Source organism: Cygnus olor, chromosome 4, assembly GCF_009769625.2.
Source record: "Cygnus olor isolate bCygOlo1 chromosome 4, bCygOlo1.pri.v2, whole genome shotgun sequence".
Taxonomy (NCBI): Eukaryota; Metazoa; Chordata; class Aves; order Anseriformes; family Anatidae; genus Cygnus; species Cygnus olor.
Window position 1 is genome coordinate 13312802 of NC_049172.1, and position 14434 is coordinate 13327235.

Consider the following 14434-nt stretch of genomic DNA (forward strand, 5'->3'; position numbering starts at 1 on the left):
CACTATTTCTAGGTTTTCTGTTTGTGAAGGCCAAAACCCAAAGCTCATAGTATACCTCTCAAAATAAGAAGACAGGCTCAGGAATGGGTGCTTTTAAGCCACAGAGTTGTGTTGAGAGAGTATCAGGAGACTTCAATTTGACGAAACTTAAGATTCAGCTGGAGGACTAAGAGCATCGTCGTTGCAAACAGGCACTGCACCATTGCCTCAATCACGGGCTGCAGGAGGGCAGACATGGCTGAGAGATGCCAGGCAGGCTGTCTGGAGGGGAAGCGGTAACCTCACAGTTCCTCGTGTGGTAGGTGACCGCCTGCCTGCCACTGTGACATGGAAAGGTTGCAGAGGGTTTCGTTTGTTGTGAGACAGTTGGAAACCACAAAGTGGGGGCTGCAGCTGAGACCTCATCTGTGAGCAGAAGGATCTCTCTTCACTGAGGGACTCTGTGTCTCTCTGCGTTCGGGTGAAGGGGGGTGCTCAGCGGGTCTGTATTTGATTTTTCTACACAAAAATGTGCAGCTTCTAAATACGGTGATGGAATATTTTTTATGGGGTGAGCTATTAAACCCATGGGAAGCGTGACATTAAGGGCTTAAGGTCTGCCCTAGCAAATGACTGGTTTGAAGGTATTCCACTTTAAATGTGGTCTTTCATTGTACAAACAACGCTGTGCGTAGGGAGGGTGAGGGGGGATAGGTTTCTACTTATCATAGCAGGTTGTATTTCCTTATGATTTGCGATTTGCATGAGGTATGCTGTTCCCTCCTGAGACTGGGCTGGTAAAGCAATAGTCATTACCTAGTACCCCTCTGTAGCCTTTGTTGTATATAAAACAAAGAGGAATAGTGGTGCCTTGTGAGAAAGGTAATATGTGAATATTATGCCCCAAGGTGTTAATCGGCCTTATGTACAAGATTTAAAATAACTCTTGTGAGAGGTTGCTCAGTACCAAATGTACAGTAGGGACTGAATGTGTTTTAATGACCTGAATGATGTGAGGAAAACAACAACAACAACAAGCTGTGCTACCTTTGCAATTAAGTTAGTGACTTTGGTGGCTCTTTGCTCTGTTTGCTCATGAATCAAATATACTGCCTATGTGAGTAGAGTTATGGGAGGCAACGGGGGACAAGCATGTTGTACATAGGATGCCTTCTCCCACGTTTATTGTTCTGCGCCCTTTGACTAAGAAATTTGGGGTCAAATCCTCATGAGTGTAGCACCATGGAAGTTGGCTCACAAGCCTGCATTCATGCAAACCGTGCACTCTCATCTGCTGCGATGAAGTGTGAAACCTAAGGCCTTCTCATACCTCAGTCTCTCCCTGGCTTTGTTACTGCCTTCTACTTCTTCTCTCTGAAAATGACTGGCGTGACTTAGCAGATGTTCCTCACTTGGGCCACAGGAGCACCCCATGGCTAGTGCCACAAGCAAAGACCGTACAAGCAATGGGGAATGGGGTGAGCTCAGGAAAAGGGGGTCAGCAAGGGTGTATCTGGACCAAAGCTACTCCTGGTGGGTAAAATCTGTTTCCCCCTCGGTGATGCCTCAGCCATTTGCCATGGTTCAGCTGGTCCTGCACAGAAGCACCATCTCCCACTGGGTTCTTGTCACCAAGCCCAGGTGCTTCAGCCCAATTTGGGTTGCTGCCGAAGTCCTTTCATATCCATTTTTCTTGGCACTGCTGTCTGACCCCAGCTACAGTTCTGGATGCTTGGCTGCAGGAGAGGAGCAGGCTGTATGGTCTCTTCAGTGCTGTTAGGGAGATGCCTGGGAAATCCTTCCTCAGCCACTGGCATTTGCTCTGCAGCTTTGTGCACCAAGCCCGTGGTGAACAGCAGCATCTACCAGATGGCCATCTCCTAAAGAAACACAGCAGTTGCGTAACAAAGGAATTAATATTTCAGCAGGCACGTATATTTGTGTGCAATTCCAGCTTGCTTTGTCGGGTCGGATGGTTTACTCCCTAAGGTTTCGAATGGTTGCTTGTAGACAGCGAGGTACGGTTTAGCCAAGCGCTGACTTGGTGGCAGAGGGGAGCTCGTGTGGGTCTCAGCAGAGCAGCGTTTAGGAGTCGTCTTTAACAGATGTTAGGACTGACCTTAGACACTTACACTCAATAAAGTGCTAGTGTATACACTCCCTCAGAGAAAAGTTACAGAACTTAAAACTCTCGGTTGGGTTGCCCGCTTCTCTTGTGATTTTTTTTATTTTATTTTAATTTAGTTTTTCACTCTTCCAATAATGTGGAACATTTTCAAGAAGAAAATATCCCCCTTTCCTCTCAGGAGGGGAAAACCTCCTCTTCTAACTTCAGTAGCTCATATATTTTAAAACACCCTTTATATTACTCTCCCTGTAGCACTCCTGTGGGCTTGCTAGGGTTACCCCTGACAAGGAGCATTTCATGAGGCTGCACTAACTCTCAACGTGGGGAAAACAGATGACTATAGAGGTAGTCCTATCCTCTCCTCATTTTCCTGACCCTGCAGTAAGTTTATGTGATGGCAGATGCTATGTACATAAATGGGGAGTCATTACAAGAAGCCGTGTGTGTTGTTTTTGTGCTGTTTTTTTTTTTTCTCTGATAATAACAATCAGGTGAAAAGCAGCAGGTGATTGCAGCAAGTAAAAAGATGACCTAATTTGATAGGCTTCACTGGCATCAGTTACCATATTTTTCTGATCTCAGAAATAGTCACCAAATTAATCTTGTCTTAAACCAGACCTTGGTGTATACTGTTTTTTTCTCTGATGTCTCTTTGAAATACCCCTCCTTTTTTTCTGAAATACTGATTTTTTTTTTCAATCCATGTTTCTTACAGCTGAATTTTATTTTAATGGTTACAGACCAAGAGAGCTTTTCCATGGTTTTCTATTAAATATGTGCTATTGTAGATCTGCAGTTCGCCATTGTTGTGGAGACGTGGCACACTGCAGAGATATGTCTGAGACTGCATTTTAAGCTACATTTTGCTGTGTGTATGTATGAGAAACCCCGTGTTGCAAGGATCCCTGTGATCCCGTATTCTATTGTTATTTCTTAGCACATCCGTCTCCCCTTCTTTCTTTTCTGGGCAGTGTTAAACGGGTAATGGAAACAGCCGTGTTGGAAGTGGTTTTGTGAAGCTGGGTGTAACACTCGTAGTGGATACTACAGAAACACTTCCAGCATGTATCTGCTTATGGCACTTTTATTCTCCTGTTCTCATAGTGACTGTATGTCTAGGAGTATAATTTTCCTTATTTCATCTTTGTAATGTGCTAAGGGACTTCCCGTTTTACTTGTGAGCCAGTGCAGAAAGCAGATGAGCAGTTTATCTGCTGTCATCCATACACGAGACTGGTGACAAGCAAGAGTCTCCAGGACTAATGGTGGTAGGAGAGCTGCTGAGCTAGCTGTCATCGTTAGCAGCCACATTTTCTATTTATAATCTGATAAATCCAAACCAATGTATTGGTTTTGCCTATGCAAATATAGCCTGTGTATGCACTTTGCAGTTCAAGCCCTATGTGTCTCTGTAGTCCTGCTGGTATTTCTGAGACAGATAAAGAGAAAGAAGGGCATACTCCAGGCTGATGAACTTCCTTTCCCTCAGTCCCCGGAGCACACATGTTTGGTGGGCTGTGGCCATAGTGTTGCACTTGGTGGGTCACACCTGAAGTCAGAGCATGGGCAGATTTTCCGATCTGTGAGCAAGCGTTTCCCACTGGCTTCAGCTGAAACCTGGGGACTGCCTGCATTTGGATCCATTTCAGCTTGGAAAAAGGTGTGAGTTTGAAGTGTGGAGGTATTTTGGAGTGTTTTATCTGTTCATTTTCTCCTTCAGACAACTGTTCAGGCTCTCATGGATCCATCATGTTGTTGGAAAGGGGATAGCTAGGTCAAATTTACCTTCAGTTTTTCCTGAGCTCTGAAGTCCCCTAGGTTCTAGGTTTTGGAGATAAAAAAAATCTTGTGTGCTGTTGTCCTTCAAAACCCAGCTGTTTTATTAAAGAATGTGAAAACCTGCAGGAGGCTTAGAAATATTGTGGTATAGAGCAGGGCAAAGTGGAAAAAAAGGGTGGGAGCTCCACAGGACCAAGCGTGTTGCTGCATTGATAGAAAGGACTGCAGAAGCAGGAGGGAATGAGATTCATGCCCTGGGCTTGGCAGCAACTCACCTATCATATCACACTGTGATAACTTGCAGCTCGTCCGGGCGACAAGTCTACTACCAGGTTTTAATATCGGAAAGATCTATTCCAAGGACTATTTCCTGCAAGGGAAAAATGTGACTTCTGAGGAAGGATAAATTGTCCTCCCTTTCCATTCCTCTAGGTAATGAATGTTAGAGAGGGATCAGATACCTTTGGTGCGTACAGACATTTTCCTAGTCTTTTAATGCTAATAAAGGGAAGGAAAACAGTGGTGGAGCAGTGTTTATCTTTTCTTAAGCCTTTTTTTTGTTGTTGTTATTATTATTTTTAAACATGGAAACTGAAATCGCATTTCCCAATTGCTATATTGATAGAAGGAAAGGTCATTTCTTTGCTAGAAATATTCCTTTTATTGCTGACAGAAGAGAAGATAGGCTCACATATCAATAAAAGTGAGGGATGGTAAGTGTGATGTGGGAACAGAATTCAATAAAGTTTTATTGTATCACAAGTGGACTGAAGTGCATTTAAAAACATTAAATGAAGGCCCACAATATCTGCTCCGCTGGACCTTCGGGCCAGTGAATAGACAGATAATTGAATAATGACATTTTTAAGAGAATACAAGCACTAGAAAGCAAACTGATATTTTCAACGCTCCAAGATTGCTGGTGGAAAGGGAAAGAAGCGGGAGCAAATTACAATCTGAAAACAATTTAATGAGACCACTTTTTCCAAGAACATGGTTCTTAATTATTTCTGGAGTGCTGTAAGACTCTTATGAGGCTTCCACATTTTCCCTTTGTGCGTTTTCTTGACACCTTCCCTATTGGTTGAGAAGCAGCCTGTGCCCATCGAGAGCAATGCCATGTTTTGGTAAACAAATGGGCTTGTGGCTTCTCCAGTTTTCTTTTGCTCTATTTTTTTTTCCTTTTTCTCCCCAAGAGAACTTTCCCCCAGAGAAAATGGAGACACTTTGGTCAGTAAAGAGTGAATTCCCCCTCTAAAGCTGGGCATCCTTTGTTTTAGTTAAATAAATGATTTGTGCGCGTGGGCTAGGAACAATAATAATAATAAAAAAATAACTAAGTACTCATTATGATTATTTCTGAGCAAAGACTCTTTACTTTGTATCCTGCTGACAAATTGCCTTTCTTCCAAGGCATACAATTTCACAGGCACTGCGGCCAAAAACCCTCTTTTGTATTCACTGAAATTCTCAGCTTTGCTTGTCCGTCCTTTTTCCAAGGAGGCAGAAACAAAGGACCTGTTACTTCCCCTATCAGTCTTCTTTCACTATTTACTGGTGGGGAGAGTGCACATACACAATAGCTGCTTGGAAAGCACCCTTAATTAAAATAACTTGATATTGCAGGGCTTTGCGAACCTGAAGTCTCTTAGCCTGAAGGCTGAGCTATCTGCATAGGTGTAGGCAAGGTTTTCAGGAATGGGAGGAAAATTACATGCTGACAGATGGGGAAAATAAATGTGTTTGAAAATTTGAAAGTAGTCTGAGATGAAAAAAAAAAGATTTTTTTTTGTGAGAAATGGTGAAATCAATGAGATGTACAAAAACGTGCTTCATTTTTAAATATGAGTTGAATTTGAGTAAAATTAAAGAACAAGGTAATTTAAAGTGTTTATGCCTGTAATGCATACTTGTTTAAAGGCCTGCTGTCAGCAGGAGTACTGTGGATTTTCTCGTGAGGAGAAGTTAGACAAATGTTAGCCAATTCTGTATCATGAAGGCCACCACAACCTGCTCCATCCATTATTTCTAGCATGTTCCTGTGAAAAGCCAGCTCCTGCTGGCTCTTGTCATCTCTGTCCTTTCCTCTAGATTGTGGGACACTTCTTCCCCAACTTGTGCCAACATGGGTGTTTCTGTGAAAAGTCATCTTTTTTCTCTTTTTTTTTCTTGAGTGTTCGGCAGGTCAGCCCCTGAACTGGCTCACCACCCGGGCTTAGCATATTGAAATGCCTCCATTACCTGATGTGTCAGTCTTTACAGCACATGTTGGTTCTGAAAATCATATCTGCATGCCCGACAGAGTGTGTTCCCTGATGTCTTTGAATTGTGCATGCTTATTTATTGGAAAAGACATCTTAATGTTTCTGCTGAGCTGAACTGGATTAGATCTGAAATGCGGCAGGGGAAGAAGGTTGGACAAGGTTATAGCTTGGGCATCCATGAACTTGTCAGCTGATCATGGTGTGTTTTATTCCACATTTGCTTACAAAGTTAGTAGGGACAAAATCTGATGGACATGTGTTAACATCACTTAGAAAAATGGCTTTGTAGCTTACCAGCTGAACAGATTGTTACGGAAGAGTCGCTGCAGTAAGTACACGTTTAGTCATGTGAATATTTGAGAGTTACTTCTCTGACCATCTTGTTTTCAAACTGCACTCCTAAGTAATCAAGGAAGTGAAGTAAGCCTTAAAATGAAGTCTGACATTTGAGCTGGACACCTACAAGCTTCATAGTTGTTGAAGGTCTCACACTCAAGCACAGTGAAGATCAAAATATTACAGGAGATAGCAGGGGAGAGTTTAATTTGACCACAAGGAGGATGTACACCCCTCCACATTCTTCTTTGTCAGTCCTATTGTAAGACTTTCATTACTTCCAGACTTTTTGTGTTTCAGTCCAAAGAAAAATATTTTTTTTTTTGCAGCATTACAAAATGGCTTTTTTAACTGAAGGCTGAACTGACCAGTTACATGATGAACTATGAGAGCGGCAGCCAGGAGCATGATCTGCTGACAGGTGTCTGAATGGCACAACGTGTTGGGCTACACGTGGCACAAATTTAACACCCGCAGCCCAAATACAAAGACTTAAGGCAAGAAAAATGGCTTTATGTTTGCTTACTTTTTTTGAGGGAAATTCAGAACTTCTTTTTCCGTTTCTTTGGAAAATCCTGAGGATCTTTTAGGAAACATTGAATGTATGTGAGGGAAACAGCAGGAGTGGTGCAATTCTTTTCCTGTAAAAGCTTGAGTATCCTGGTGACAGATATAATTAAGAAGAAATTATTTTTTTTCTTTTCCAATTAATTCTTAAGTAGGTGTAAAGTGAAATGGAGACCAGTGACAAGTTTGCAAGAGTAAAATTCACAAACATATTGAGGGGAATGTTGGGGAGCATGCTAAGCATGACAGTAGTTTAATGTTCATTAAAGTTTTTAGCAAATACACTTGTGAGAAGGTTTCTTCCTTTCTTTGGATAATCTGAAAAGGTTCCTGTGGTAGAGGAACAGATAGTACATTCGTATCTGTATCCCTACCATCATCTCATGCTCACAAATTTTGCATTGCAGAGACCTAGACTTCAAATAAGTCAAAGACTTTACCATAGATATGCTGCGTGTTTCTCATGTTGGATGTTCTCCTTGAGGTAGACCTCTGTCTGTTCTCCTTAAGGCCTCCATGATTGGTTTCTGTTATGGAAACTAAAGATGGAAAACTGTGATGAATAGTGTGATTTATCTCATTTTATGAAGATTATGAATCTAAGGGAGTAACTTAATTACTAGCGTGACTTCAGAGCACTGTTATTCCTCTCCAGTCTTGTCCCACTTCTGGTGAGAAAGTGTACACCATTGCTCTGGGTTTAGCCACTTCAACTAAAATTTGCTTAAAAATCTTTAAATCTGTTGTCTGAATGCCTTTGCATTTGAATCAAAAAGTCTTTAAAGGCACTGGGAAGCTTTCTTTCAATGTCAGCAAACTTTGTGCCAGGTTTCTAGTAACCCAAGGCTTTCTGAAGGTGTTCATCTTTTTCAAGAAATCCATCTTTGTCACACCCATTTCCAGCATAGTGAGTAATTGAGAGTATCTCAACTAATAATGGAAATTGTAACCATGCTGGGCAGAAAGAATAATGAAATTCTGGCGAATTCCTCAATATATTAATAATCCATGATTTTCCCCACCTAAGTGGCTGATGATTCCGTATCCAAATAATGGAACATCTTTCTAATTTTTGAAATATATCTGTGTAGGATTAATTAATAAAGATGGCTGGAAAACATAGCAGTCTGGCCCCTGCAATCATGCTTGTCCGCTGTACATACAGGAAGAAACCACTGACTTTAGGTCCTTTGTACTAACCAGTATTTCTTGTCTACTCCTGACAGGTGTACCTCTAGGTATTTGCCACCAATTTGCCGTCTAAACATGACCCCATAGCTCACAATTGTTTCTGAACAATTCTGTGTCATTAAGAGGAATGTATTTCTTCCCATCTTTAACAACCTATTGTCTAAATTGCGCCATTATGCCGAGCACCCTCCAGAGAGGCTGATATGGATTTCATATATTTTATAACAGATCTTCATGAAGATAATATTTATATTTCCAGATTTTATTCCTGTTATCCTTTCATATCTCTCACAATAAATACTGCAAAGGTTTCTTTCATTGGTGCAAGCAGTGTAAGGAGATTAAGACCATCCTTGCCAGGTGCTATTATAAATCCACAAAAGAAATGAAATACATTTATTGGTTTTTATTCTGGCCAATAGGGAAAAGGGAATATCTGTATCCAGTGGTTAAGTTTAGGATTGAAGTTCATTTCTTCTAGCACATCAGGGAGGAGGAGGGAGGGGGAAATTTTGAGTGTATTAAGGTAAATCCCTTTAGTGTGCGAAATAGTAAAGCACATCTTTCCAGATCTAAAAATACAGCTTTGTTGAGTTCCTTTATATTAAAAGGGCTCCCAGGAAGAGAGCCAAATGGATCTGAATGTATTACTTTTTTACTCATTTCCTCCACTTTCCTTGCTAACAACATTTCCAGTCAACTTTTAATAACAATATAGGCCTGTATAAAACCATAGTAGTTGTATATACCTCAAACTCTGGCAAGGGAGACAGAAACACAGACTGCACAGCATTTGATTTTGGTTAGCTTCTGTCTCCGTTTCCAAGAGGAATTAAATGGCAGGATTTGTGGGAAGCTAAGGCAAAGGGGCCCTCCCCAGGGCATCCTTTTGAAAAAAAAAATGATAATAAAATAAAATAAAATAACTTACCCCTATGAGTTTCCTTTCCTAAACCTCGCCCAAAATTTGCCAGTTGCCAGACTGTGCAGAAATGTTGACTTGCTCAGTGGGCTCATGTCCTTGCCAGCTGCCTGACCAGCTCTCATGGCACTGCAGGAGGAAGACCTCAGCTGCAGAGCCAGCGATTCCTAGCTCACAGCTGCAACGAGCTGCAAGGCTCGTGCATTTTTTAGACGCTGTCTAGCTTCAGAAAAGACTGTGCAGTTATGGCAGATTGTTCCTGAAGGGGGCTGAGGGGGCTGTCTGCCTTTTGGGAGCTGGGGTAGCGACCGATTCCGATTAGAAAAGATTTGTTCCAAATGATTTCCCAGATGAATGTACTGCTGAGGGTCTAAACTAATCTCCTCCTCCAAAGTCTTTTTCCCTCCATGGGTAACTTAAATATGTCTAATGTAGTTTTAAAAAACGCCTTAATCTCATTTATCTTTAATTTCTCTGTTCCGCTCTACAGGCCCACATAAAAGGATTTACATGGAGTATTTATCCCTTCCAATATCAAAAGCAAATTCCCTTCCAGATCTCAAATTTCACTGATAATCCTCAGAGATGTATAATTTTAATTTACCTTGCAGATGACATCTACCTGGTTTCTCTCTGCTTCTGTGAAGGTATTATTCAGCAGTGCCTCATTAACTCTCAATTTTTTTTTTCTCTCTTGTGCATTGAGTGGTCTGTCATAGTGAAACTATTGTCTTTTCCTTTGCTGGAGAGCACAGACTAGTTCAGCAGAGGCTGGGGCTAGCATATCCCTGCATAATCCACCAAGTCATCATCTTTTTTTTTTTTTTTTTTAATAACACAGTAGAAGCAGTGTCAGGCATTTATCCTTTTGCTTTAAAAATTAATAATTGCACATTCTTCAATTTAAGCTCTTGCATAGGCCTGTGGGACCACACAGACATGCAAACCTGAAAGCTTCAGAAACCTCGGATGTTCAGATCGGCAAAATAATAGTTCTGCTAAACAGAATAGGAGCTATTGCACTCTGTGGGATTTTGAAAATGAGCCCGTTACATTTAGGTGCCCTAATGAAAGCTAAGCTTCCCTGGAAATCTACTTTCAATGTCTATATATGAAACACTCTAGAGTTACTCCACCTATGTTACTATTTAAAGCAACAAAACGTGCATTTAAGTGCTATTCCGAATGCAACCTTAGGAGACATTCCCATGTTTTTGCAGCAAAGCTAAAAGGGGGGCAGGAGGAGGGAAGGTGTGTGTGTAAAGGCGTTGTAGCAAATGCAGACTCAGGCTTGAAAATTTGACCCTAAGGAGATGAAAATTCAGGAAATGATATGTAAGTGATATTGGAGATTTTTTTTTTTATTGGTAAGATTTGGCACAAAACATTGAAATTGTAAGGTACATGACTTTGATATTGTAGCCTCGCTTGGGAGAGAGGAAAGGAGTGGCTAGTGGCTCTCTTTGGTGTAAAATTACACTGAATCGCTACTGGTGGTCTTTCTGTTATCATAAAATGAAATTAGCCCTGTTCCAATTGCATTTGTGTCCTGTTGCTTCTCTGGGTATTTATGCTCAGGTTAGCAGCACCTGAAAAAGGGAAGACCGTTAGTTGATACTCGATATAAAGCTAAAAATGTGGAGGCATCATACACTAAAATGTAGCAGTGAAAATGCAGTAGTATGTGAGTGCTGCCAACAGGTTTCATTCACATGGTGTATTTACACTACACAGGTTGTATGTACAGAGAACGTCTGCAGTTGTACCCCAGGTTTCACTGAGGCTTTTCCCAGGGAGACCACCTGTGTGTTTACACCTAGGCATGTGCTTAAATGCTTGATGAATGTCAGCGTGTTTACATTTTATATATGCTATACACAAATAGCATAAACCTAAATTGGGGATAGCTTTACATGCTGAGGCTGGATTTTTGAAGAAGGAACAAATCAGCCTTTGTCCATTTAAAGACTTACTCAGAAGAGTGAGCACATGCCGTGTACGTTTTAAATGAAGTCAATAATGAAATATGTTCCAGATGACTGTTGTGTGGGGGGACATAGTAATTATCATAAAGTGACAAATCCGCATGCTGGTGCTGGTGCTTTGGAAACAAAAAGTCAGTGTTTCAAATCGAGTCCGTTGCAAACACATCCTGGTAAAATTGTCATCTTTAATTTCTGGAGTTTAAAACCAAGCAAACAATGGGCTTAATAAAGGTGTAGCTGTCTCCAAGCCCATGCTTTTGATGAGAGCCCACTGAAACACCTGGGAGTTTTCTCGTTGACTTGGAGGTAATTTGAATGTACGGATTGAAATTGGGCATCATTAGAATCAGCGTAGCCTTGGTTAATAAATTGGGTGAGTCTGGGGCTTCAGATTTGTGAGCTGAGAAATTTGAGCTGCGGTGATGTTAATAGGGAGAGACATTTGCAGTGCAAAGGAAAGGCTTTTCTTTCTCAAAGGGGACTACTCCGTCCTCCCTTCTCTTCTCAGAGACAAAATTAAATGGCTATCAAAGTCTCAAACCAGCCCTAGAGTATACAAGACAACCATTCAGTTTTTTACTTTTTATGAGAAAAAGAGTGCTTTCTGTTGTGTATCCTTGCATTTTAATAGCTCTGTTGACACAGAGTCAACCGTTCTGTCCAGTCATACAAGCATCTAGCAATTTGGTTATTAACTGTTTGAGGGAAACAGCGCCTAATTATTAACCTGTTTTTGTGAAGGGCAGATGCTGATGCCTTGCAATGACTTGATAAATCGGGTTTCCAGAGCAGCATGTGTGTGCCAAGTGACAGTTGGCCATCATTGGCTGCAATGTATGGAAAGGAACAACAAATTGCTTTGCAACACTTCTTTGTATGCACGTTGATACTCATGTTAAAATGGGTTTTCACAGTCAAACTCAGCCCAAATCTTATCAATTATGAATGGCTACAACAGATGGTATGTATTATTGTTTTTAAGAATGAGTGATACATTTCAAATGAGAAACACATGTTGCTCAGCAGCTTTAGCTGCCATTTCTGAGACAGGAACCAACTCCCTGACCCCTTCTTCCCCTCCACTTGTTGGATAATATCCTATTTTAATAACCTGAAAATGGAGACCATGAAATACTGCATGATGGAAAACTGTGAGCAAACATCAATTCCGGTGTAAGAGGATCCTGCTCTTTTTCAGCTCAGCTTGGTGAGAGCTGCACCTGTCTGGGCAAGGGTGAAATTCATGGTTGCAGCACAAGTACCAGTCAGCCCTTCCTAAGGGGCCTTGGTTAACAGAGGTCCTGCATAACTTCTTACCTGAAGATTCAAGAAGTTTTTGCAGTGCTACTGTAAGGGGCTGATTTGTAACGTAAGACCAATGCATATCGTGATGACATTGATGAGTGCTTTTTCAGGTGCCTGGTTTTGTAGAAAATACTGTATTTTCCATCAGTAAGCCGATTTTCTTTTCAATCAATATCTGTTGCATTGCTTTGTTTGAGAAATAAAATGGTTTCTCTAAACACAACACGTGAAAGATCGTTGGCAGAATAAAAGCATGGCTCTTGAGGAGCAATCCAGATGAGAGCAAAGATGTAACTCGTTTACATTCCGATGATCCCAGCCCAGTAGTCTTCAGAAACTGGACTAACCATCTTGGAGACTACATTCTCTAAGCATGTGCCTATCATTACTATTTTACTATCTATGCACATGCCTTATGTGGAAACAAGTAAACTGTGTAAGCATCTGCAGGATCAGTGCTTAATTTGGTGGAGAACAGGCTGTTAAAAATCTTCATCACTTCTACAAAACATGCTGCAAAAACATTTGCTGGCTATGATGTGAGATACATCATTAAGGCACATATTGCCAGAACAAATGAGCCAAAGGTATTTTGTGATAGTAGCCTTTCAAAAATAAAATCACAAGCATTTGTTTACTTTCTGATTTATAAAATTGCTACAGCATGTTGGCTGGAAATGGGAGTAAAAAGCATGTACGTTCTTCCTCCAGCTTTTTTAAATTCACACAACATTCATAATACATCAAAATATTCATTTCTGCATCTTTAAAACCAATCATATTAGTTATTCCCCTGCTGAATTTAGTGCTTATTCAAATGCACTCTCTGCTCTCCTTGAAAAGAAATTCTGGCTCAATTTCTTTAGCGCAAAGCCCTTCCTTAGTGCGTAGATAACACAGTGTTATCTTATTCTGTAATGCTTCACCATACAAAGCAATCTAAAACCCAAGGAAGCATGCCAAGAGACACTGGGCAAAAAGCCCTTATATAAAGTTTGAACTTCTTTCCCTTAACAGTGCAGCATTTACGCAGCCCTCTCTTCAGGAAAAGAAAATAAGTGAATCAAAATAAAGCTGTAAAGTTAACCAAGAAGTTTCTTAAGTACTGTGTTATGTATTTATTTTAATTGGAAACAATTTGTTTCACTTTTATCAGAAAAAAATGGGGGAATTCTGCAGTGTCCTTTGCTAAGCATGGGACAAACTCCCTGTATTGTATTGTTGGTCAGACCTGAATATAGAGGATTTTCAATGAAAAAGCATACTTAGTCTTTTTGTAGTGAGATATGCTCTATGGGTCTTCCTCACCCTCTGCAGGAGTGCAGTGGGAGTTGTGCAAGGCCTAAAGGATTTATTTTCCCTAGACTTCAGGGTGAAAAGAAGCAGACTTAGATATGGATAAAGTACCTAGGCAAGAGTACCTCAGCCAGCACCTCCTGCCACCACCCAAATCTGGCAGCTTGAAGCTCCACAAGACATGAAAGCTTTCTTCTTCCCTTCCTCCCTGCTCATCCTCCTTGTGATGCTTCTGGTCCAATGCTGAGCTACTCCATTTAATGGGCAGTCAGTTACCTTTGCAGCACGGTTTGCAGGCTGAGTAAATCTGAGCAGGCTGACAGGCTCATTGCAAAGCAGAATTTGTTGGAAGGAGCCCCAGGTAGCCAAGATTTGTTGGTTTTCATGTGATATCCAGAGTCCATGGAAATCGGGCATAAGAATGCCATTAAACAGTGTGGAGATGCAAGCTATCTGCAGAGAGATTATTTATCGCTTTCTTTTCTCTCTGCCTGAATTCAGGGAGGTTTTATTGAAAATTCACCCCTTCCTCTCCCCCTTCTATGCTCTTTCCACTTCATTTCTCAGATTCTCGCTTACTCTACCATAAATATACCTGCATGGATGTGACTATGGCTTTACAAGCTTCAGCCTCTTAAATCCAAATGCTGTTCCTTGCAGTTGACCTGACCTTTCAGGAGCA

The 14434-nt window shown here is 41.1% G+C and overlaps 1 protein-coding gene across 1 annotated transcript in view; it reads left to right on the forward strand.

The window, feature by feature from the left end:
- ADGRL3 (adhesion G protein-coupled receptor L3) overlaps window positions 1-14434 on the forward strand; it is a 525203-nt gene that overhangs the window by 312995 nt on the left and 197774 nt on the right.